Source organism: Grampus griseus (assembly GCF_964374135.1).
Source record: "Grampus griseus genome assembly, chromosome: 10".
Lineage (NCBI taxonomy): Eukaryota > Metazoa > Chordata > Mammalia > Artiodactyla > Delphinidae > Grampus > Grampus griseus.
Genome location: NC_139004.1, coordinates 100,008,208 through 100,032,963, shown reverse-complemented (window position 1 = coordinate 100,032,963; position 24,756 = coordinate 100,008,208). Strand labels below are relative to the sequence as shown.

Below are 24,756 nucleotides of genomic sequence, written 5' to 3'. Positions count from 1 at the left end.
TAGATTTATTATGGTGATCATTTTGAAATGTATAGAAATATTGAATCACTATGTTGTGTAACAGGAACTAACATAGTATTAAGGGTCAATTATACTTCAAAAACAGACAAACGGGGACTTCCTTGGTGGTTCCCTGGGTAACACTCCCCGCTCCCAATGCAGCGGGCCCGGGTTCAATCCCTGGTCGGACAAGTAGATCCCGCATGCATGCTGTAACTAAGAAGTCCGCATGCGGCAACTAAAATATTCCACAGGCCACAACTAAGACCCGGCTCAGGGCAAAAATAAATTAAAAAAAAAAAAAAAAACCAGAAAAACCCAGACAAACAAGCTCATAAAAAAAGAGATCAGATTTGTTGTTACTAGAGGTGGGGGGATGGGGTGGGTCAAGGGGGGATTGGATAAAGGCAGTCGAAAGGTACAAACTTCCAGTTACAAAATACCAGGGATGTAATGTACAACATGATAAATATAATTAACACTGCTCTGTGTTATATATGAAAGTTGTGAAGAGAATAAATCCTAAGGGTTCTCATCACAAGAAAAACATTTTTTTTCTTCTAGTTCTTTAATTTTGTACCTATATGAGATGATGGATTTTTATTAAACTTATTGTAATAATCACTTCATGATGTATGTAAATCAAATTATTATGCATATTATGCATTATTTTTCAAATCCATGAACACTGTATATATTTACATTTGTTTGTGTTGTTCTCATTTTCTTTTATCAGTGTCTTAAGTTTCCTGAGCACAGGTCTTTACCTCCTTATTCCTAGGTATTTTATTCATTTTGATGTGATTGTAAATGGGATTATCTCCTTCATTTCTTTTCTGATAGTTGTTAGTGTATAGAAATGCAGCAGACTTCTGTATGTTAATTTTGTATCCTTCAACTTTCCTGAATTAATTGATGAGCTCTAGTAGGTTTTTAGTAGTGTCTTTAGGACTTTCTTTGTATAATAACATGTCTTCTGCAAACAATGAATAGTTTTACTTCTTCGTTTCCAATTCAGATTAGCCTTATGTTGTGTGTTTCTGCATTTAGAGTATAGCCTAACCTACTTGTTGACCTTTTGAGCTTAGAGTAAGGTCAGTTTAAAATATGAAGGATGGATTTTGAGAGGTAGAGTTGGAACAAAGGAAATGAGAAGGTTTTGATTTTGTTTTCAATTCATAGGTAGAATGAATTGGAGGGGGAAGAGACTCGCATAGGTGAGGATAGTTGGAAGTATCATGTTGTAATCCCGGAATAAGTTGGAAAAAAGTATCAAAAAAACCCTTTTCCTGCCCTATCATGTGAATAAACATCTGTAAAGACATGGTCTATTGATAAAGGATGCTCTCTCAAAACACTTGTTTTTTCAAAAGTATTTCAAGTTTCAAACTGAAACTTTAAAAAGTCAGTAGTATGTGGAAAATTATTGTATCATGACAGTTTGCCAGTGAATAATGTTGAATAAAACTAGTATATAAATTTTGTATGTTTATGGTAAATAATACCATGTGTATTGAATTTCTTATGTTTCCTATATCTGTGAACCCAGAATTCTGTCTGTAGCAAATAGTGAAAATATGAAATATAGCTGTGGGCCTTTGTATCCTATTAGGAAGCAAATGAGAGATGAAGACTCTATAAAGTATATTTATTCATAATCTGCGTTTAAAAATCGGTGAGGCAAAAAGATCAGGTTAGGGCATCAGGGCACCCAGAAGAGTGGTGTATTCCGTTTTGATCTGCATGTTCTACTCTGTCATCGACAAAGAGCATGAGGGTCCATAAACTATGGTGTGTGGTAGCTCTGATCTCTGATATAAACTTCTAGGAGTGACTTCCAAATCTGTATCTTCAGGGTAGATTCCCCACTGGTTCCTGAAACTTAATGTCTTCCAAGTTCATTGGCATTTTGCCATGATCTCTTTGCTTTTCTCTATACCTATACCTCCTGTAGATTTACTTATCTTGATTAATGGCTCATCATTCTCTTAGCCAAGTAGTCCAAAAAACTTAGGGTTATCTTTGATTTCTTCTGTTGCTGGCCTTTATGTTGATCAACAAACGTATATTTTACTTCTGAAATGTGTCTTCTTCTTTGAGCCTTCAGGATATTCATTTGTTCACTCATTCACTCTTTTGTTTATTTTGACACATTTATTGAGCACCTCATATGTGCTAGGCAGTGTGCAAGGTACTAGGAATATAGTGATAAATAAGACAGATCAATTTCCTGCCCTTTTAGAGCTTATAGTCCAAGCTTTCATCATTTCCCCTGCACCCTCTTTGAGTTTCTGTGATAGCCATTCTTATTTTTTCTGATTATAAGTATAATACATTCTTATTTTAAGAAGTGCAAGAGTTGTTGAAATGTATAAACACCAAAAGGGGGAGACTCCCTATATTTTCATCTACCAGAGATACCAGTGATAAAAATTTGGTACCATTTCTCCAGATTAGAAAAAACAATGTAACCAAAACTTTCTAATGCATCTCTTTGCCTTTACTCCCTTTCTTGTCTGTCTGTATTATAAATGCTACCAAAGATATCTTGTTAAAAAACAGTTGATTGTTACTTTGTTCAAAAACCCCTCAGTGTTTTTCTCTCATCCACAGAATGAAGTCTGAACACCTTAACGTAGTGATTACCACCCATTAGGTTTCTACCATCTCACTTTCTTGTTTCTCTAGAAACTTTCCCAGAAGTAGCCCTTCTTACAAGTGTAAATAAAAGATCTCAAGTGTGCTGCATTAGTGTCCCCCATGTGACAAATAATACTCCAAATAGGGGAGACAGGTTGATACAAGTACACTAATAGTTTATTCAGTTTTCTTTTGTGTGCTTGCCCTCTCCCACTCACCTTGTCTACAGGAAAATTAAAAAAATTACAGGAGTATTCTTAAAAATTAAAGCAGAAAAGTGTAAAGAAGTTGAAACAATCTGAAATTCCATCTCACGTGGATGATTACCATTAAAAGTTTTGTAAATATTTTTCCATACATGTGTCTTTGAAAATGTATCTACACATATAGATGTATGAATATGAAGTAATTTTACACAAATAGGATAATATTATAATGCTGTTTTTCTTTTGCCTCAGACATAGGTTTTGGAGGTTTTTGTGTCAATAAGAGACCAGTGTTCAAGATGGTATATTTCTTTTTTGGCTGCACTGCACAGCTTGGGGGATCTTAGTTCCCTAACCAGGGATTGAACCCCAGGCCCTTGGCAGTGAAAGGGCGGAATCCTAACCACTGGACGGCCAGGCAATTCCCAAAATGGTATATTTCAAGAATGATGAGGGGCTTCCCTGGTGGCGCAGTGGTTGAGAGTCCGCCTGCCAATGCAGAGGACACGAGTTCGTGCCCCGGTCCGGGAGGATCCCACGTGCCGCAGAGCGGCTGGGCCCGTGGGCCATGGCCGTTGAGCCTGCGCGTCTGGAGCCTGTGCTCCGTAGCGGGAGAGGCCACAACAGTGAGAGGCCCGCGTACCCCCCCCCCAAAAAAAAATAAATAAAAAGAATGATGAGAAGCCTGCTTGCTTGAGAGAGTAAGAAGCTGGTCTGACTTCCCTGACCTTCTAGATTAGAGTAGATGTTGCTCCTCTGGGCTTCCACAGCACCCTGGTTGTCCCATCATGGCCCTTACTGCATTCCGTTGTTTGTCTACTTAAACCAAAGTCCCCCGTATCTGTCTCTGTATTCCTTGAGCCCAGAACAGTGCCTGACACCTAGTGGACATTTCAGTGTTTGCTGAATGGATGAATGACCGTATGAATGTCTTAGATGAAGTAAGGTGGTTTGCCATGAAAAGAACTTGCCGCATGTATTCTTTAAAACCACTTATCTCTGTTTGCTTTGATTATTCATTTACCAAGTAACGTTTTGGTATTAATTCAGTTTACCAGTTAATTACCAGGGATTTTACTGCTGAGAAAAGAAGGTACTGACTGTAAACTGGTTGACAGTTATAATTCTGATTATAAATTAAAATAATAGTGCTGTGGGACAGATGAGTGTGAGACTTTGGATAATATGAACCATTTTTTCTCCAGAGTATAATTATTCCTTTAGATAAGGTGGTATCCAGGTTCTGTTTGAGCAGCGATATAGGTGTGGTGTGATGAATAGAAGGCGGGATTCAACTTTTTTTTTTATACATTTTTTATTGTAGTAAAATATACAGAATGTAAAATGTACTATCTAAACCATTTTTTTTTTTTTTTTTTTTTTTTTTGCGGTATGCGGGCCTCTCACTGTTGAGGCCTCTCCCGTTGCGGAGCACAGGCTCCAGACGCGCAGGCTCAGCGGCCATGGCTCATGGGCCCAGCTGCTCCGCGGCATGTGGGATCTTCCCGGACTGGGGCACGAACCCATGTCCCCTGCATCGGCAGGCAGACTCTCAACCACTGCGCCACCAGGGAAGCCCTAAACCATTTTTAAGTGTACAATTCATTGGCATTAAGTACGTTCACAATGTTGTGCAACCATCGTTATAACAGATATAATTTTGTATAATGTGCATAGCATATATTTCAAACCCACAGTTATACAAATTTCTTAAGCAATGCAGACATTTGTATAAATTGTATAAAAATCATAAATTAGGGGCAGTGTACACATGCAATTATAGTCAGTCTGATGCCTTAATTCAATTTTTTCACAACTTCCTCAGTTTTACTGTAAAGTTGTCTGTAGCTCAAAATTTCCTGTAATCTTTTCAATAAAATTAGTAATATCACTTATAGAACATGAATTTCAGAACATGCTTTTCCACATTTATTTAACTGATAGGGTTTTTCTCATGATGAATTCTTTGCTGCTGCTTCAGTAAAAGGCTAATTTTAAGTTTTCCCACATTTAACAAAGCTCCCTTGTTTTTATGACTTCTTTGATGGAGATTGAGATGTATATTCCAGTTAAAAGATTTCCCACATGTGTTGCATTTATTTTGTTGCTCTGTTGTGAGTTGAGTAATGTTTAAGGAAATGTGATCTCTTGATGAAGGCTTTGCCACATTCAGTGCACCCGTGGGGTTTCTCGCCTGTATGAATTCTCTGATGCATGATCAACACTGATGAGTCTGCAAAGGCTTTGCCACATTCTCTGCATTGGTATGGTTTCTTGTCTGTATGGATTCTGGAGTGTTTATAAAGGGATGAGCTATACTTGAAGCTTTTCCCACACTCCCTACATTCAAATGAGTTCTCAGGTGTGTGCGATTTCACATGCTGAGTAAAGGAGGAGTTCCAGGTGAATGATTTCCCACATTGACCACATTCATAAGCCTTCTCTCCAGTGTGGAGTCTCTGATGGACCACGGGTTGTGCTTTATGCGTAAAAGCTTTCCCACAATCACTGCACACAAAGGGTTTCTCTCCACTATGAATTTTTTGATGAGCTGCAAGGTGTCCCTTACTGTTAAAGGCTTTCCCACAGTCACTGCATTCAAAGGTGTTTTTTTTTTCTTGTATGCTTTTTTCATGTCTAATGAGACGAGACTTCTTTTTGGAAGGCTTTCCCACATTCACTGCACCCAAAGGTTTTTTTCCTTCTGTGCTTTTTTTCATGTCTAATAAGACACAACTTGTTTCTGAAGGCTTTTCCACATTCCTTGTATTCATGAGTTTTCTCTGATATAACTTTTATTCTAACTAAGAAAGTATGTTAGGTTGCAAACACTTTCCATTTGATTCACACTTATGTTGTTTTTGTCTTGAAGAAATAAAATTTATACTCAGTTTACAATTTTGTACTGTCTTGGTCAGTGTTTTCTTGAAGGTGAACATACCTTGGTTTAAAAATTTGTCTTTGCTTCCTTCTCCTTCCTGTCCCTCTAGCTCATCATCAAGTAAGCAGATAACTTCCACTGAGATGAGGTTTCTAAAGTTCTCCAGCATCACATTCCAATACAGCTTCCTCTGAGCACATCGCAGCAGCTGCCACTCCTCCAGGGTGAAGTCCACGGCCACATCCTGGAATGTCACTGATCCCATCCTGTGGCCCTAGGTTGGCTTTTTGTAGATTTTAACCAGGGCCGCTGGAAACTGAAACAGGCAGGAATATACAAGAGGGACCCTCAGGTTCAATTACACAGCCTTCAATTTTGCTTTCTTCACATGAACTGAGAAGCCGATCTCTGCTCTCCACCTGTCCCTCAAGCCCTTCTGGCTCACCCGCCGCTCACTACTGAAACACCCAGGATTCAATTTTGACTCTGCCACTTATTAGCTCTGAGATATTAGGCAAGTCCCTTAACCATTTTAAGATTTACTTTCTTTATTCATTAAGTGAATAACTGGCTGCTCAGATCTAGCCCAACTCTAAAACTCTGTGACTATGAAATAAGAGCCATACTTTACCTTGGTCCATTGAAGCCTAAACTGTATACACTTCTTACTATCTCACTCAAGACATGTAAATGGCCTAAAGTAAAGGCCGGGGAGTATAGTGCCTCAGACCCTTAGAAAAACTACAGAATGAAGCAAGAGGTAGCACTGTGATAGTGTTTAGAGGAAGTATGAAGCTGAAACTTCTTTTGCATTCTTTGCATTATTTCATAACCAGTTCTAGATTAAAATAATTATGTTGTTTGTGAATAATAATATGTCACTTGGGGATAGAGAGGATGTTGATTTGGTTCCTCAGTTTTCTAGCCTTATTCTGGGTAACTTGGTGAACTAGGATTGATTGTGTCCTCTTTCTTTCTCTGACTTTTTTTTTTACTCTCAGTAGAAGGCTCTCGAGATTCAGTCTCATTGTCTGTGACACACATAGGTTAGATCAGTGATAGAAAAGAGTTGGGAGACTTGTTTTCCTTCTTCATTTTGAGTTAACAAAGCAAATTGCTTTACTTCTCCATGCTTGATTCTTTTTACTAATAGAAGACGAAATCTGACTGTTCTTACATTATGTGCTTTGGGATAATGAGGTAATTCTTTGGAACCTTTTTAAAAATTTCATTTAAAAAAACTTGATGGGGCTTCCCTGGTGGCGCAGTGGTTGGGAGTCCGCCTGCCGGTGCCGGGGATGCGGGTTCATGCCACAGTCCGCGAGGATCCCGCATGCCGCGGAGCGGCTGGGCCCGTGAGCCATGGCCGCTGGGCTTGCGCGTCCGGAGCCTGTGCTCCGCGGCGGGAGAGGCTGCGGCAGTGAAAGCCCTGCGTACCGCAAAAACAAAAACCAAAAACCAAAAAAGCTTGATGTACAATTTCTAGTAAATGCATAAATCTAAGATGTATATATAGCTTAATGAATTTTTACATATGTATGCTGCTGTATGTGTATAATTATAACTACCAGTCAGACCAAGGCGTAGAACATTTTCCTCCCCCTAGAATTCCTTTATGCCCCTTTCCAGTCAGTACCCTCTTTTTGAACACTTTGAGTGCTTTATTATTCATATTAGGAAGCCAGTGAAGGGGCTTCCCTGGTGGCGCAGTAGTTGAGAGTCCACCTGCTGATGCAGGGGACACGGGTTCGTGCCCCAGTCCGGGAAGATCCCACGTGCCGCGGAGCGGCTGGGCCCGTGAGCCATGGCCGCTGAGCCTGTGCGTCCGGAGCCTGTGCTCCGCAACGGGAGAGGCCACAACAGTGAGAGGCCCTGTGTACCGCAAAAAAAGAAAAAGAAAGCCAGTGAAGGCAAATCTTTTATGTTTCATCAGTAATTTGAATCTTGAAACCTGTAATAAAGTCTGATCTGTAGATCGTAAGGTCTTTAGCCTTTTAGAAATAGATAAGGCATAATTGTGTAAAAATGCTTTTCTAATAAAATTTTAATCCAGGCTACAGAGGGAGTAGTTTTTTTTTAAGATTTTTTTTTTTGACGTGGACCATTTTTAAAGTCTTCATTGAATTTGTTACAATATTGCTTCTGTTTTATGTTTTGGGGTTTTGGCTGTGAGGCATGTGGGATCTTAGTTCCCTGACCAGGGATTGAACTCACAGCCCCTGCAGGGGAAGGGGGAGTCGCAACCACTGAACTGCCAGGGATGTTCCCAGAGGGAGTAGTTTTACACTGATAAAGGGGCAGTGTTATTTACCAGCATTTTCTTTTCTGTGTAGACATTTTCCTGAAAATTTTTGGGTTGTCTGAAAGTCAGTTTATTTGGAAAGTTGTAAGTAAGTGGGAAAAGGAAAGTTGTTTGGGCAGATGAATGAAGAAGTTGTTCAAGATCTGTGAGTTCCAGTCTTCCTTCTACGTGTGCCATTGTGTAACCTTGTGAACAAGGCCTAACCTTATTTTTTACATCTAATATTTTGTCATGAATTATTTTATCCACTGTTTTTAATGACTTTGAATTATTGAAACACCATTGAGAACTGTTTGCTTACCGTCAAAACAGGCAATTCCCCTAAGCAACCATATCTATACACAGGCTTTACTCAGTCACTGAAATAGCCTGGGGTTTTTAGGCCAAGGAAGCTATCCAAGAATTTTGTGAATAAGGCTGAGTATTGACTTTGCCAGAATTCATGGGGACGTTGTCTTCTTGTTTTGTATGGTGGAAGAGGGTTTTTCATCCAAACGTTGCCCCAATGTTTTTTCCTTTTCCTACTGAGGTTTTTTTTTTTTTTTATGTCTAGAGATTTAAACTTCTTTAAAAATTTATTTTTTTTAATTTTTATTTTATTTTGGAGTATAGTGGTTTACACAGTCGTTTACACTGTTTCAGGTGTACAGCAAGGAGATTCTGTTATACACACAGACACACACACACACACACATCTAGTTTCCAGATTCTTTTCCTATATAGGTTATTACAGAGTATTGAGTAGAGTTCCCTGTGCTATACAGTAGGTCCTCGTTGATTGTTTTGTATATGATAACGTGTATATGTTAATCCCAACCTCCTAATTTATCCCTCCCCCCTTCCTTTCCCCTTTAGTAACTATAAGTTTCTTTTCTAAGTCTGTGAATCTGTTTCTGTTTTGTAAATAAGTTCATTTGTATCATTTTTTTTAGATTCCACATATAAGTGATATCATTTGATATTTGTCTTTCTCTGTCTGACTTCACTTAGTATGATCATGTCTGGGTCCATCCACATTGCTGCACATGGCATAATTTCATTCTTTTTTATGGCTGAGTAATATTCCATTGTATATATATACACATCTCATCTCTTTTAAAATAAAATTTATTATTTATTTTTGGCTGTGTTGGGTCTTTGTTGCTGCCTGTGGGCTTTCTCTAGTTGTGGTGAGCGGGGACTGCTCTTTGTTGCGATGCGTGGGCTTCTCCTTGCCGTGGCTTCTCGTTGCAGAACACGGGCTCTAGGCGCGCGGGCTTCAGTAATTGTGTCTCGTGGGCTCTAGAGCACAGGCTCAGTAGTTGTGGCGCACGGGCTTAGTTGCTACGCGGCATGTGGGATCTTCCCGGATCAGGGATCGAACCCGTGTCCCCTGCATTGGCAGGTGGATTCTTAACCACTGCACCACTAGGGAAGTCCCTGTACCATATCCTCTTTATCCATTCCTCTGTTGACGGACATTTAGGTTACTTCCATGTCTTGGCTCTTGTAATTAGTGCTGCAGTGAACACTGGGGTGCATGTATCTTTTCGAATTATGGTTTCCTCCGGATATATGCCCAGGAGTGGGATTGCTGGATCATATGGTAGCTCTATTTTTAGTTTTTTAAGGAACCTCCATACTGTTCTCCATGGTGGCTGTACCAGTTTCCCACAACAGTGTAGGAGGGTTCCCTTTTCTCCACACCCTCTCCAGCATTTACTGTTTGTAGATTTTTGATGATGGCCACTCTGACCAGTGTGAGGTGATACCTCATTGTAGTTTTGATTTGTGTTTCCCCAATAATTAGTGATATTGAGCATCTTTTCGTGTGCTTTTTAGCCATCTGTATGTCTTCTTTGGAGAAATGTCTATTTAGATCTTCTGCCCATTTTTTGGTTGGGCTGTTGTTTTTTTGATATTGAGCTGCATGAGCTGTTGTATATTTTGGAGATTAATCTGTTGTCAGTCTCATCTTTTGCAAATATTTTCTCCCATTCCGAGGGTTGTCTTTTTGTTTTGGGTATGGTTTCCTTTGCTGTGCAAAAGCTTTTAAGTTTAATTAGGTCCCACTTGTTTATTTTTGTTTTCATTTTCATTACTCTAGGAGGTGAATCCAAAAAGATATTGCTGAGATTTATGTCAAAGAGTGTTCTTCCTATGTTTTCCTCTCAGAGTTTTATAGTATCCGGTCTTACATTTAGGTCTTTAGTCCATTTTGAGTTTATTTTTGTGTATGGTGTTAGTGTTCTAATTTCTTTCTTTTACATGTGGCCGGTTTTCCCACCATTTATGGAAGAAACTGTCTCTTCTCCCTTGTATATTCTTACCTCCTTTGTCATAGATTAATTGACCATAGTTGTATGGGTAAACTTGTTTAAATGTTATTTTTTGGTAGACTTTTATTTTCAGTAATTTGTTTTGAGATAAGTTGAGTAGGAGGTTCAGATTCCAAGACAAACGGGGATTTATCTTTGCTTTGGGACTTGACAGCGAGATATTAAAAAAATAATAATTTTGTTTTGAAAATTGTAATCAAACTTAGATTTAGATTGCTTTATTTTAGAGTATTCAATGGAGTTTGATTTTTTGATGGTTTCCTCATGTAAATAGGAAGCCAGCAGAAGAAGGCCTGTGATGAATAAACTTCATTATCTCTGCTAAAGGGACCTTGTTAAAGGAAATTAGATGTAGTAAAGATCATGATGTTGGGAGCTTGACCTAGTATTGAACGTTTTGTGATTTCAGGCACCTGAACTTTGACCTAGGCAATGTGGACCATGTTTGATGGTTCTTGAGCATGGTTCATGCATTTGATCATTCATGCAACATATTTTTATTGAAGTAACCAGGCATTGAGGATATAATGTGGAGGAAACCCTGATGTGATACCATCCCCCATGGAACCTGTGGGCTGGTGGAGGAAATAAATATTAATATTAAATTAAATGTAAAATTATAACTGCAGCAGTGGTATAAGTGATATTAGTGAAACTTGACCAGGTTAGAAAATGCATCCTCAAGAAATGGTACTTCTGCTATGATTTGATGGAAGAGTAGGTATTGACTTGGCAAAGAGAGGAAGGATGGTTGTCCAGGCAGAAGGAACAGCAGGTGCAAAGGCCCTGTGGTAGAAGGGAAAATGGTGAAATGAGGCTAGTGTGGCCTGAGAAGTGACAGCTAGAGGGAGAATGAAATGGTTTGAGGTGGAGAGATAGGCCTGCTCTTGCAGGTTTTTATTAAAGATTTTGTTAAGTTTTTGCCTTTATTCTAAGAGGAACAAGGAACCGTTAGAGGGCTTTAAGCAAGAAGGGACAAAGTCAGACTTGTTTTTTTTCTTTTTGGCTGTGCCACATGGCTTGTGGGATCTCAGTTCCCCAACCAGGGATTGAACCTGGAGCCACCGCAGTGAAAGCCTGGAATCCTAATGACTAGGCAACCACGGAACTCCCCAGACTTGCTTTTTTTTTTTTTGCGGTATGCGGGCCTCTCACTGCTGTGACCTCTCCCGTTGCGGAGCACAGGCTCCGGACGCGCAGGCTCAGCGGCCATGGCTCAGGGGCCCAGCCGCTCCGCGGCATGTGGGATCTTCCTGGACCGGGGCACGAACCCGTGCCCCCTGCATCGGCAGGCGGACTCTCAACCACTGCGCCACCAGGGAAGCCCCAGACTTGCTTTTTGATGTGAGCATTTTTTACCTCAAGGCAGAGAATGGATTGAGGTGCACCAGAGTGGAGGCAGAGATACTAGTTAGGAACTTAGACTAGTTCAGGTGAGAGATAGTGGTGACTTACTTAGGCAAGACTGGCGTTGGTGGAGAGGATAGAAAGGAATTAATTCAGGAATATTTAGGAGGCGTGGTGATCATTTTGTAATGTATAGAAACATCGAATCACTATGTTGTACACCAGGAACTTACATAGTGTAGGTGAATTATACTTCAACAGACAAACAAACTTATAGAAAAAAAGATCAGATTTGTGGTTACCAGAGGTGGGGGGAGGGGGAATTGGATGAAGGTGGTGAAAAAGTACAAACAGAAGGAGATGTCTTAATGCAGGAGAGAACTCATTGGTTAAATTTAGATATACCCTCTTATTGTGTTTAGTTCGATAGTTTTGTTCTTAAGATGCAAATAAATACATATGTGAGAATTGCTTTTCCATACTGGTATGCTTATCAGTGCTTTCTCCGTCCTGTAGGTTTTTACACGTGTTGATGTGTACTGCAGGTTTTTTGTGGTTTGTTTTTTGGTTTGTTTTTTTTGCGGTATGCGGGCCTCTCACTGCTGTGGCCTCTCCCGTTGCGGAGCACAGGCTCTGGACGCGCAGGCTCAGCGGCCATGGCTCACGGGCCCAGCCGCTCCGCGGCATGTGGGATCTTCCCGGACTGGGGCACAAACCCGTGTCCCCTGCATCGGCAGGCGGACTCTCAACCACTGCGCCACCAGGGAAGCCTGTACTGCAGTTTTAACCAAAGAGTAGGCATTGGATAATATTTCCTGAATGAATGACTAGATCAGTAATTTTAATGCTTTCCAGAAATAGTGTTCTCCTGCTCATGTTTCTCATGTTGGCAAATAATTAAGGCTGCATTATTAATTGATATTTGCACTTAATAATAGTGTACTCTCCCTACCCAACAACCCCTTCCCCTTCCATAAGCCATGACCTGATTGCTCAGAAGCATGTTACCTAATGGAATCAACATAGAAAATTAAAAATAGCTATCTGCATGGTATTATTTAGCTTTGAGTTATTTTGTTCTCTACTTATGCTAGCTGGTTTATAATTTGATGAAAGTAGCATATTTGAGTATTTTCTTATTCTTTTGATCATTAAAAAAACTAAAATATATTGAATTCATTGTTTTTTTTTAAATTTATTTTATTATTCTTTTGATCATTAAAAAAACTATATTGAATTTTCATTGTTGTCTTTTTTTTTTTTTTTTTTTTTGGCGGTACGCGGGCCTCTCACTGTTGTGGCCTCTCCCGTTGCGGAGCACAGGCTCCGGACGCACAGGCTCAGCGGCCGTGGCTCACGCGCCCAGCCGCTCCGCGGCATGTGGCATCCTCCCAGACCGGGGCACGAACCCGTGTCCCCTGCACCGGCAGGCGGACTCGCAACCACTGCGCCACCAGGGAAGCCCCATTGTTGTCTTTTTTTAAAAATTTATTTTATTTAATTTATTTTTGGCTACGTTGGGTCTTTGTTGCTGAGCACAGGCTTTCTCTAGTTGGGTGAGCGGGGGCTACTCTTCATTGCCTTGCGCGGGCTTCTCATTGCGGTGGCTTCTCTTGTTGTGGAGCACGGGCTCTAGGTGCGCGGGCACAGTAGTTGTGGTGCACGGGCTTATTTGCTCCGCGGCACGTGGGATCTTCCCAGACAAGGGCTCGAACCTGTGTACCCTGCATTGGCAGGCAGACTCTTAGCCACTGCGCCATTAGGAAAGTCCCCTCGTTGTTGTCTTTTATAACTAAGTTGCCTTCATTTCTGTTGAGCAGATGCTTGCTCGAAGGGATTTAAATGACAAGCTTTTTCTGTTTACCCTGCTGGAAGTTTGATCCACTCAGCTGACAGCTTTATTTTTCTTTCCTCAAAAGCCAGAACTAGGCCTACAGGAAGGAAAGGAACGTATTCCGGAGCCAAAGGCTGATGTTGCATAGGCCTGTGGGGGTGCATATTTCAGAAGCTGTGCAGTTGGTTGGCCTGGATCTGTCAAAACAGGTTTGGTTGGTTCTGGCTGTGCCATGGTTTATTTATATGCTTCTGAGTAGTGATCTTGGGAATGAATACATTATGAGTACAGTTTGGAAAGTTGTTGTATCGATTGCTGAGGGAAGTAAAAAAAACCCACCCGAGGAACCCCACTGTTGAACAGGTCTTGGGTTCACTGGTTTAATTTTCTGTGAGTGCCGTCCAGTGATTAAACCTTTGCCTCATCTCAGCAGCAACTGCCAGTTTTTTGGACGCAAGTTAGTTCATGGAAGAGACTTTGTGTGATAGGAAGACAAAACGTGAAATTAAATATATCTTAGCTCTGGCCTAAGTAGATATTGTTAAACATGAGTGAGTTGGATATAACATAAGCTTTCTCTTCTGGTTTCAGGAAAGCATAGTGGAAAAAAACGTAGGATTCTTTTCTAATTTCTGTTGATCCAGCTAGGATATTATGTCTTGCATTTTTAAGGCATTTAAACATTTGTTTAGTTGAATTGTGGGAAAAGGATAGACAGAAGAACAGGACATTCAGTGTTTGAACAGTGTTAAGTAGAAGAACATGAATTGATGAGGTAATTGTATCCTTCTACATTTTTGACTATCAGGATTTAGATTTGGTTACAGATTATGCAATTATATTTACAAAAGAAATGCAGACATTTCAGTAAAGTACTAACAGTTTTCAGATGAGACCTAATCTGAGTGTTAATTAGAAAAGAGTTTACAATTTTGCATTAAATGTAATCCTTCTTAAATCTTACTATTAAATTTATGATCACGATGAGGTACATTTCTTTAAAAAATAATTTTTATTGAATTTTTTATAGCTGGTTTACAATGTTGTATTAGTTTCAAGTGTACAGCAAGGTGATTCAGTTTTTTATATATATATATATATATATTTTTTTTTTTTCCGATTCTTTTGCCATATAGGTTATTACAGAGTACTGAGTAGGGTTCTGTGTGCTACACAGTAGGTCCTTATTAGTTATCTGTTTTACATATAGTAGTATGTATATCTCAATTCCAGTCTCCCAATTTATCCCTCTCCCCCTTACCCCTTGGTAACTATAAGTTTGTTTTCTACATCTGTAATTCTATTTCTGTTTTGCAGATAAGTTCATTTGTACCCTTTTTTTAGATTCCACATATAAGTGGTATCATATGATATTTATCTTTCTCTGACTTCACTCAGTATGGCAATCTCTAGGTCCATCCATGTTGCTGCATATGGCATTATTTCATTCTGTTTTTATGCCTGAGTAATATTCCATTGTGTATATATACCATGTCTTCTTTTATCTATTCCTCTGTTGATGGACATTTAGGTTGCTTCCATGTCTTGGCTATTGTAAATAGTACTGCAGTGAACATTGGGGTGCATGTATCTTTTCGAATTATGGTTTCCTCCGGATATATGCCCAGGAGTGGGATTGCTGGATCATATGGTAGCTCTATTTTTAGTTTTTTAAGGAACCTCCATACTGTTCTCCATGGTGGCTGTACCAGTTTACATTCCCACAGCAGTGTAGGAGGGTTCCCTTTTCTCCACACCCTCTCCAGCATTTACTGTTTGTAGATTTTTTGATGATGGCCATTCTGACCAGTGTGAGGTGATACCTCATTGTAGTTTTGATTTGTGTTTCCCTAATAATTACTGATGTTGAACATCTTTTCATGTGCTTTTTAGCCATCTGAATGTCTTCTTTGGAGAAATTTTTTGTTTTTTAATTTATTTGTTTATTTTTGGCTGCGTTGGGTCTTTGTTGCTGCGCGTCGGCTTCCTCTATTTGTGGCAGGCGGGGGCTACTCGTTGTGGTGTGCGGGCTTCTCACTGAGGTGTCTTGTTGCGGAGCACGGGCTCTAGGCACACGGGCTTCAGTCGTTGTGGCTCGTGGGCTCTAGAGCGCAGGTTCAGTAGTTGTGGCGCACGGGATTAGCTGCTCCACGGCATGTGGGATCTTCCCAGACCAGGGCTCAAACCCATGTCCCCTGCATTGGCAGGTGGATTCTTGACCACTACGCCACCAGGGAAGCCCTGGAGAAATATTTATTTAGATCTTTTGCCCATTTTTTGATTGGGTTTTTTTGTTGTTGATATTGAGCTGCATGAGCTGTTTGTATATTATGGAGATTGATCCCTTGTTGATCGCTTCATTTGCAAATATTTTCTCCCATTCTGTGGGTTGTCTTTTCGTTTTGTTTATCATTTCCTTTGCTGTGCAAAAACTTTTAAGTTTAATCAGGTTCCATTTGTTTACTTTTGTTTTTATTTTCATTACTGTAGGAGGTGGATCCAAAAAGATATTGCTGTGATTTATGTCAAAGAGTGTTTTCCTCTAAGAGTTTTATAGTATCCAGTCTTACATTTAGGTCTTTAATTCATTTTGAGTTTATTTTTGTTTATGGTGTTAGGGAGTGTTCTAATTTTATTTGTTTACGTGTAGCTGTCCAGTTTTCCCAGCACCACTTATTGAAGAGACTGTCTTTTCTCCATTGTATATTTTTGCCTCCTTTGTCATAGATTAGGTGACCATAGGTGCATGGGTTTATCTCTGGACTTTCTATCATGTTTCATTGATCTGTATTTCTGTTTTTGTGCCAGTACCACACTGTTTTGATTTCAGTAGCTTTGTGGTATAGTCTGAAGTCGGGGAGCCTGATTCCTCTAGCTTCATTTTTCTTTCTCAAGATTGCTTGGGGACACAGACATAGAGAATGGACTTGAGGACACAGAGAGAAGGAAGGGTAAGCTGGGACGAAGTGAGAGAGTGACATTGACATATATACACTACCAAATGTAAAATAGCTAGTGGGAAGCAGCCACATAGCACAGGGAGATCAGCTTGGTGCTTTGTGACCACCTAGAGGGGTGGGATAGGGAGGGTGGGAGGGAGATGTAAGAGGGAGGGGATATGGAGATATATGTATACATATCGCTGGTTCACTTTGTTATACAGCAGAAACTAACACAACAGTGTAAAGCAATTATACTCCAATAAAGATGTTAAAATTTAAAAAAAGGATTGCTTTGGCTATTTGTGGTCTTTTGTGTTTCCATACAAATTGTAAAATTTTTTGTTCTAATTCTGTGAAAAATGCTAGTGGTAATTTAATAGGTATTGCATTGAATCTGTAGATTGCTTTGGGTAGTTTAGTCACTTTGACATTATTGATTATTCCAATCTAAGAACATGGTATATCTCTCCATCTCTTTGTGTCATCTTTGATGTCTTTCATCAGTGTCTTATAGTTTTCTGTGTACAGGTCTTTTGTCTCCTTTGGTAGGTTTATTCCTGGGTATTTTATTCTTTTTGATGCTGTGGTAAATGGGATTGTTTCCTTGATTTCTCTTTCTGATCTTTTGTTGTTAGTGTATAGGAATGCAAGAGATTGCTGTGTATTAATTTTGTATCCTGCAGCTTTACCAAATTTATTGTTGCGCTCTAGTAGTTTTCTCGTAGCATCTATAGAATTTTCTATGTACAGTATCATGTCATCTGCAAATAGTGACAGTTTTACTTCTTTTCCAATTTGGATTCTTTTTATTATTATTTTTTTCTTCTCTGATTACTGTGGTTAGGACTTCCAAAACTATGTTGAGTAAAAGTGGCGAGAGTGGACATCTTTGTCTTGTTCCTGATCTTAGAGGAAATGCTTTCAGTTTTTCACTGTTGAGAAAGACATTTGCTGTGGGTTTGTCATATATGGCCTTTATTATGTTGAGGTAGGTTCCCTCTGTGCCCACTTTCTGGAGATTTTTATCATAAATGGGTGTTGATTTTGTCAAAAGCTTTTTCTGCATCTATTGAGATGATCATGTGGTTTTTATTCTTCAATTTGTTGAAGTGGTGTATCACACTGATTGATTTGCAGATATTGAAAAATCCTTGCATCCCTGGGATAAATCCCACTTGATCATGGTGTATGATCCTTTTAATGTGTTGTTGGATTCGATTTGCTAGTATTCTGTTGAGGATTTTTGTGTCTATGTTCATCATTGATATTGGCCTGCAATTTCCTTTTTTTGTGGTATCTTTGTCTGGTTTTGGTATCAGGGTGATGGTGGCCTCATAGAATGAGCTTGGGAGTGTTCCTTCCTCTGCGATTTTTTGTAAGAGTTTCAGAAGGGTAGGTGTTAACTCTTCTCTAAATGTTTGATAGCATATGCCTGTGAAGCCATCTGGTCCCGGACTTTTGTTTGTTGGAAGAGTTTAATCACAGTTTCAATTTCAGTACTTGTAATTGGTCTGTTCATATTTTCTACTTATTCCTGGTTCAGTCTTGGAAGGTTGTGCCTTTCTAAGAATTTGTCCATTTCTGCTCAGTTGTCCATTTTATTGGTGTATAGTTGCTTGTAGTAGTCTCTTATGATCCTTTGTATTTCTGTGGTGTCCATTGTAACTTCTCCTTTTTCATTTCTAATTTTATTGATTTGAGTCCTCTCCCTTTTTTTCTGGATGAGTCTGGCTAAAGGTTTATCAATGTTGTTTATCTTCTCAAAGAACCAGCTTTTAGTTTCATTGATCTTTGCTATTGTTTTCTTCGTCTCTATTTCATTTATTTCTGCTCTGATCGTCATGATTTCTTTCCTTCTGCTAACTTAGGGTTTTTTTGTGTGTGTGTATACACATTTAGTTTTATTGTAACAAAGCAACTTGTACACTTTTAACGTTTAACACTGAGCATCATCTTTCCTTTCCAGAGAAACAAAAAGAAAACTTTTAAAATAAACAGGAACAAAATTACAATAGAGAATGTCAATTGCATATAAGATCCTACAGGTTCTGCTGATTCTCCCATTGAGTGGCAGGGCTCAAGTCATCATTAGGAGAGAATTTTATTTTAAAAGTGTCATCTTAAACTGCAGAGATGTCCATTAAACATCACAATTAAACATGCCAGAGGAGAAGCCATGTTGTCAAAATGCCCACTTAACCCACCCAAACATCTCAAACCCCATTCTTTGCTGACCTTCTATAACCCCATTTTTTAAAGTTTTTTTTCTTTTTTTAAACAAGAGAAAGTAGACAGATACATGTTGGTAAATGCTAACTGTCCATATTCACATAGAGACACAGTGCAATCTCTGAGTCCAGTATACAGAGAAAGGAGGAAAAAAGCTAGAATTCTATGCACTACTGCACAGGGGCCTAGCACCCTCCAGCTTCCAGCAGAGCTAAGGGAGCAGAAGGTTTTTCTTTTTTCCCACAGAGCATGGTGGTGTTGATTCCATAAAGTTTTTGTTGAGACAAGAAGGGATAAAAATGAATTTGAAACAGAAAGGGGTAGAGATTCTTTTCTCACTGAATTCTGCTCAAGGTATTTTCCCCCAAAATAAGTTGTGAGCCATGGTATAAAGGAGAAAAGAGACCTCAAAAACAGGGCGACTGAGCACAAGAGGAGGAGGAGAAAAAAAAAGACTGCAACTTGCTCCCAGGGACTGGAGAAAATTAAAAAAGGAAGGTTGGAATCCATCAGTGTTCCATTAGTCATCTTCTCCTTCATCTTCCTTCATCCTTATCCCCTTCTTCATCAATATCTTCCAATCCTTCTTCCTCTTCATCATCATCGTCACCTTCTTCTCCTTCCCTTTCCTCATCATCCATGTCTGGAACCAAGTAGTACTGTAATGGATTTGGCCAAATATCATCTTTGATGACCTCTCCTAACTCATCTGCACCTGCATCAGAATGATCAGTAAACCAGGTGAAGAAGCTTTCTGGTTCCTTATGCTGTCTCATCCTGCTGGCTTTATTCTGCGTTTGACTTGAACGTTTTGTCACATCCTTTCCCGATTTCCATTTGATTTCAGTGGACTTTGAAGACGGATCATCACTCTCATTCCGATGAAATTCTTTGGAGAGATCTTTATTTTCGAAGTAAGGGTTTTCATGAAAATAAGAATCTATTCTGTAACCTGATTTAATATCTCCAAATTCTGTCACTTCAACTCTTGTCAAATAATGCAGCGCCTCTTCATCCTCCTCCCCAAGCAGTGCAGACACTTGCGGATGGTTAACAAATGATATTACCCAAAAATGTGGGGTTTTGGCGATCAATTCTGACGTCTTCTGAAGAAATGGTTGGCGAAGTTTGTTATATTTCTGTTGTACTTTCAAAATCTCCTCACTGGCTTGTTCGTCAAGTCTGTCCATTTTCATTTTGTACTTCATCAGTATGTTCAATTGCTTCTTGCTATTCTTTTTCTTCCTTTGGCAAGTTCGGAGAAGCAGATATTTCCTCTGGCCTGGAGGCAGGAGTCAGTCTCGGTTTCTTCGGTTTCTTTGCTTGGGGTGGAAGTGAAAACTGGTGTTTGGGGGCCATGCTGGGAGAAAAGCCAAGAATCCACCCAAGGAAAGAGGCTCGTACCAGGAGCTCTGAGAACTTTAACTTTGGGTTTTGTTCTTCTTTCTCTAGTTGCTTTAGGTGTAAGGCTAGGTTAGAGGTATGTGTTTAATAGTAGTTTAAAAAAAAAAATAGCAGCTAACACTTACTGAGTATTTGCTTACTTCTTGCCAGGCACTATAAAAAGTACTTTCCATGCATGCATTTCTCATTTATTCTTTACAGTAACCCCATGAGATGAGAAATATTTTAATCCATACTTTAGAGATCAAATTCAGTAATTTGCTCAAGGACCCACAGTTAGTAGGCAAGTGAGCCATAATAGCATGTACTGCATGTTTTAAAATTTTACTTCATTTAAGAAATACTGAAAGGTTTTGTATGAAAGTCTGATTTCAGTAGACCATTTTGTTTCAGCTTTGAGGAATTTATATCTTTAGGATTGTTGAGAATCATACAAAGTAAATTATTTAGAGCTACAGAAAATGTTTTGTCATATATGGTAATATTTCATTTGTTTAATATTGAAAGGGGATAAAGAGTTATAAATGTTTCCAGATTGGTAAAGTTTACCTCTGTTGAAGAAATGTAGCTTTCAAAGAAATTAACCATTTTAGAATAGTAATTTTTCTGAAATGTGTGTTCCTTTTTGGCCTTGTAAGAAAAAAATTTTCACCCTGTTAAAGACAGTTTTCTGTGTATGATGAATCTGTTCTTTATTTATTTATTTATTTTTAATTTTTTGACTGCACTCCATGGCATGTGGGATCTTAGTTCCCCAACCAGGGATCGAACCTGGGCCCCCTGCATTGGTGGCGCAGAATCTTAACCACTGGACTGCCAGGGAAGTCCCTAATGAATCTGTTCTTGATAACTCAGGGCTTTTGTTAGGACCATCAGTTAATTTATTTCACTGTAATGCACTACTTTTTTTCTTTTCCCTTGCTCTAAGTTCTCTTATTGTTTGTGCACACTGCTTCTTATAATTCTTTTATTTAAATAAACGTAAGAATTAATATGTAAGTCAAGAATTAGATTGGCCTCACCTGTAAAGAAGCATGCAGCTCACCAGATTCTGGGGGGAAAAAAAGATAGTATTCTTATAGCTACCATTAATTGGGTACTTCCAAATTTGGCAGAGGTGATTTTCATATATTATTTCTTTTAATTCTTACAACAACCATATGAGTTAGATATTATTATAGAAAATGAGACTGAGGCTTAGAAAGCCAAGACTTCCTTTGCTACCAATTATTGAAACTGACAATCAAATATAGGACTGATTGGTTCTAAGGTCTAGATTCTTATCTACTATTTCATACTCCTTGCATTTGTTTCCTGATTGTTTCACAGTTCTTGGCTCAGTGTTGAGTATGTAGGTGTTCAAAACTAATGTTTGTTTCTTTATCACTTTATTAAATTTTTTTAAATTTTAATGAAGTATAATTAACATGCAATAAGTTGCACATAAAGTTTTTAATTTAGTGAGTTTTGACATAAGTATACACTTTTGAAACCATCACCATAATCAAGATAAATATTTTCATCACCCCCCAAAGTTTCCCCTTGTCCCTTGTAATCCATCTTTCCCTCCAATTCCATGCACAGGCAATCACTGTAGGTTAATTTTATATGCATACATATATATGTATATTATATATAATTTTTTATATAAATGGAATCATAAAGCTTGTATTTTTGCTTGGCTTCTTTTACTCAGCATAATGCTTTTGAAGTTCATTGATGTTATTGCATGTATTCATCTTTTTTTTTTTAGTTTTTATTGCTGAGCAGTGTTCTATCATATGGATTGTTATCCATCTAGTTTGGGGGCTATTATAAATAAAGCTGCTGTAAACATCTATGTACAAGTCTTTGGATGTATGTTTTCATTTCTCTTGGGTAAAAATCTGGAATGGAATGGATAGGTCATATGGAGGGTGTTTGTTAAATTTTTTAAGAAAGTGCTGTTAGCTTCCTATTGCTGTAACAAATGACCACAAACTTAATGGCTTAAAACAACACATGTTTATTGTCTTACATTTCCGGGGGCCAGAAGTCTGAAATGGATCTCACTAGGCTAAAATCAAGATGTTGGCAAGGCTGTATTTTTTCTGGAGATTCTAGGGGAGAATCCTATTTTCTTGCCTCTTGCTTCTAGAGGCTGTTTATACTCCTTGGTTCATGACCCCCTTTCATCTTCAAAATATAATCATACCGACCTCTCTTTCTGTGTCCCATCGCCTCTGACTCTGACACTCTTGCCTCCCTCTTTCACTTATAAGGACCTATGTGATTACATTGAGCCCTCCTGGATAATGCAGGATAACCTCCCAGTGTCAAAATCTTTGATTCCATCACGTCTGCACAGTCTCTCTTGTCAGGTAAGGTAACATATTCACAGGATAGAAACATCTTTGGGGGGCCGTTCTGCCTACCATACTGCCACACGTTTTCCAAAGAGGTTATACCATTTAGTATTAGCACTAGCTGCAGTTGCTCCACATCCTCTCTGATACTTAGTTTGAGTGATCTTTTAAATCAATTTAATTAAAAGAATTTTAATTTTCATTTTGAAATAATTTCAAATCTATAAAGAGTTGCAAAACTAGCCAAAGAATCCCCCGAATTCTTCACCCAGAGTCCCCAAAGTTCACATTTTATTGATCACAGTACAATTACCAAAATCAGGAAGTGAACATCAATACAATACTGTTATCTAACCTATAAATCCTGTTCAAATTTTGCCAATTATCTTTTCTTTTGTTTCCCGGTCCAAGATCTAGGGCAGAGTCGGTATAGTCTCCTTTAATTTGGGACGATTCCTCAGTCTTTCTTTAACTTTCGTGAGTTAGACCAGTATTAAACTGGTATTAGGCCTCCTTTATACTTAGATTATTGAGGACCCCAAAAAGCTTTTGTTTATTTGGGTTATGTTTATTGATATTTACTGTATTAGCAATCAAAACAGATTTTAAAGAATATTTAATTAATTTAAAAAGTAATAAACCCATTACATGTTAATATGAATAACACGTCATTTTCTAAAATAATATTTAATAAGAGTAGGATTATTTTACATTTGTGCCAATCTCTTTAATGTTTGACTTCATACAAGACAGCTAAATTCTTATATCCCATTAGCCCTAAGAGCCATGAGAACGTCACGTTATCCTCATGAGAGGGTGAAAGTGAAAAAGGCAAAAAATGTCTCAATATTATAATAAGGGTTATGATAATAACCCTGTTGTTTTCTCTTCTTGAGGTGGTTTTGTCTGGTTTTGGTATCAGTAATGCTGGCTTCATAGGATGATTAGGAAGTATTCCCTCCTCTTCAATTTTTTGGAAAAGTTTAAGAAAGATTGGTATTAGTTCTTCTTTAAATGCTTGGTAGAATTGACCAGTGAAACAAATCAAGTCAGGGCTTTTATTTGTCAGGAGATTTTTGATTACTGATTCAATCTCCTTACTCTTTATAGGTCTATTTTCCTATTTCCTCTTTTTTTTTTAAAAAAAAAAAATTTATTTATTTATTTATTTATGGCTGTGTTGGGTCTTTGTTGCTGCACGTGCGCAGGCTTTCTGTAGTTGTGGCGAGCGGGAGCTACTCTTCGTTGTGGTGCGTGGGCTTCTCATTGCGGTGGCTTCTCTTGTTGTGGAGCACGGGCTCTAGGCACGCGGGCTTCAGTGGTTGTGGCTCGTGGGCTCTAGAGTGCAGGCTCAGTAGTTGGGGCACACGGGCTTAGTTGCTTTGCGGCATGTGGGATCTTCCCGGACCAGGGCTCGAACCGGTGTCCCCTGCATTGGCAGGCGGATTCTTAGCCACTGCGCCACCAGGGAAGTCCCTTTCTATTTCTTCTTGATTTAGTCTTGGTAGATTTTGTGTTTCTAGGAATTTGTTAGCTAATATATGGTCTGTCCTGGAAGGTGTCCCATGTGAACTTGAGAAGAATGTGTATGCAGTTGCTTTCCAACATCCTAGTCTTTAGGCTCTTGCTCCCGATAGGGGGGAAAGGAGGCGGGGAGAAGGATTGGGAGAACAGGAAACCAGTCCTTTAAATAAATCCCTTGGAAGTCACTTAGCTGGAGAGGGAGGGCCTTGCAACTACAGGGTGGTGCGGGGTGGTGGGGAGGTAAGGTGCAACAAAAATGGGCACCTGTCTCTTTGCAGCTTTGTGATCAGAAGCAATAATCAGTGATCAGGGCATAGATCTGTGATATTTGGAAGACAGGGTCTTTTTTTTGCCCACCCTAGGTCCCACAACCTGTGTCCAAGCTGTTGTAGGAACCTTGCTCAGCTCACGTCCATGTTGCTGGAGGAAGCTGTGTAGCTGCTACAGTGCTAAGAGTTGAAATTGAAATTAAATGCAACTTATTGTCCAAGCCTTCCCCCTTGGAAGATCCAAGCCTTAAATAGACTCCATAGTTCCAAAATACATCAGATAGAGTCTGCCAGTGCATTTGCTGTCTAGCAGTTATCAACTACTCACTGGGCAGTCTCACTTTGACCATATTTCTCACTTTAATGAAACACTGTATCTTAGTATTTTGTATTCTCATGTTTGCGTGTTCATTCATTCACAGAACAGTTTAAGCTAAGGCCCTATAACTACTTGTTCTTTGTAGTCACTGTAAGGTCCTGTTGCTTTGGCCATATTTATTGAATAAACTCAAGGA

General features: G+C 39.1%; 1 protein-coding gene and 1 pseudogene across 3 annotated transcripts in view; one reads left to right on the top strand and one right to left on the bottom strand.

Moving 5' to 3' along the window:
• The window catches only part of TMCC1 (transmembrane and coiled-coil domain family 1), a 228,999-nt gene that overhangs the window by 34,907 nt on the left and 169,336 nt on the right, over positions 1-24,756 (top strand). The window lies entirely within an intron of this gene.
• On the bottom strand, positions 19,071-20,058 carry LOC309827933 (protein SET-like; annotated as a pseudogene). The gene has a single exon. The product of its transcript is annotated as a protein SET-like (transcript).